Below are 2,146 nucleotides of genomic sequence, written 5' to 3'. Positions count from 1 at the left end.
ACCAGGAATCCGACTCCTAGTTCTCTTCTCTCCGCTAAGCCCCGGTAGCACAGGACGCGTCCGCTATTTAGCACTGTATATGATCACTGTATATATTTAGCACGTAGGAATATGATCTTTCAAAGCGTTGGCTTCAGCGACATTCCTGATTCGCCCGTTATTCATCACGATAGAAACTTTTCTTTACAAGCGTCATACTTCTGTACAGTGGAACAGAAAAAAAAGTGAATAGAAAAATATAAACAGAAAACAGAACTTTTTCTGCGCCTCAAAATTGATAATTGTTTTACACATACATTTTCTCTAAAGTAAAACAAGATATCATAATAACAACAACATTTAATACAGAAAACAGAACAGAACTTTTTCTGCAATGCGAAAGAGGAAGCTGTCTTTAAACACAGAATTTCTGTTAATGTAAAACAGAAAGAACTTATTAAACAACAGAAAAAGAAAAAAAAAACAGAAAAGAGAGCTTTACGGAAATTTTCTGGCAAGGCAGCTTCCAGAAAATGTTTTTAAGGAATTTTTTTTTACTGTGTAGCACACGTCCGGAAATACCCAAGAAAGTGGACGCGAAAACAGCGCCGCGGTAGTTCAGTCGGTAAGAGCATCGCACGTAATTTTCTCTGTGCAATTTCTTCAATGGGTTTCTTGTTGCCATTGTCACTTGAACCCCCCCCCCCCCCTCCCCCTGTGTGGTTTCGATTTACGTTTCACTTTCGTGTCATGACCAATTCGTTTGAAAGAGGGATGGATCAATTCTTTAAAACCAATTCTTTAAACTCCTCAGTAGTGTGACGTCCAAGTAGTGTTGTGTATTCTATTGTGGCAATCAGGAAAGAAAGAAAATAAATTGTGTAGCCTGAAAAAAAAAGCTCATAAAAGACCCATCGACTTTCGCCGACCGGCAGCGGTGGCTTAGTGGCTGTGGCGCTGCGCTGCTGAGCACGAGTTCGTGGGATCAAATCCCGGCAGCCGCATTTCGATGGGGGCGAAATGCAAAGACGCCCGTGGGCGCTGCCGCCTTAGGTGCGCGTTAAAGAACCCCAGGTGGTCGAAATTAATCTGGTGTCAGCCCCTACGGCGTGCCGCCTAATCATATCATACTATTGGCACGCAAATCCCAAGAATTTAATTTATTAACTTTAGGCGGAACCCCGAAAAAAATGAAAGCACCTGGAAAGGGACAAACAGATGGGACCGTTTGTTCTTCGTCCGCACTGAAATATTGCTCCCTGCACTCCGAGCTCCCCGCTGCTGTGTATTAAAGCCTCGCTTTTAGCGCGTTAACTCCTTCACGGCATCAATTTTATGAACGCTGCAGAAAAGCTTCCGCTTTGCGTAACTTGACTCGATAAATTACGTTTTCTTGTGACAGTGATTCTCGGGAAGCGCTGGCGACGCACGACGTCACTCGATGCAAGCGTACTCATTACAGGAAGCACGTAATTTTCGAAGCGAAGAAGCTGCGTTGTTCTTTCTTATTTCTTTTTTCCCTGGCTACATAGCGTACTTTAAAGTGGGAACGCAGCGGCACCCATTTGGGGTGAATAGCGCGGGGACCTGAAGTTAAGTGGAGAGGGCGTATTTTACTGCGACAACAGCTAAGTGCTGGAAACTGCTTGTCTTTTCCTTCTATCCGTTGCGTTACGCTGACGAGTGGCGTTGTGGTAGCCGACGTAAATTTTTCGCTGTCAAGCCACCTCGTCATCCCCAGTTGCACCGCTGCCACTTTGCCCCCCGCCCCCCCCCCCCCCCACTCCCCACAAGAAGAAAAGAAAAGAAAAGAAAAGAAAAAAGATTTTTGGCCACGATGGCCACAAGTCGCATACGAATCCATGTGCCTGCGGCAATGTGCGTCATTAGTGTCAGGCGCGGTATACCCACGGCGCTGTCAGGCAATTTTTTCGCTTATTGTACGAAAATACTTTCGGCAATGTAGGGCGAATGTTATTAGCATTACATTTGGACACATACGTGTGCGCATAAAGCGCACACGATCCTAATCAGACCAATGGAAATAGAAAATGGGAGCAAACAATCTCAAGCGTCCTGAAGCAGAAGCCACTTCGGAACGGGGTCAGAAGTGTCGACGACGCTACGCATTTGAGCAGCTTCTTCTGGGAAGACGAACCCTGTCGAT

The sequence above is a fragment of the Dermacentor variabilis genome, chromosome 6 (genome assembly GCF_050947875.1).
Source record: "Dermacentor variabilis isolate Ectoservices chromosome 6, ASM5094787v1, whole genome shotgun sequence".
Classification (NCBI taxonomy): Eukaryota; Metazoa; Arthropoda; class Arachnida; order Ixodida; family Ixodidae; genus Dermacentor; species Dermacentor variabilis.
The sequence above is the reverse complement of the archived record's forward strand: the minus strand, read 5'-3'. Positions refer to the sequence as shown.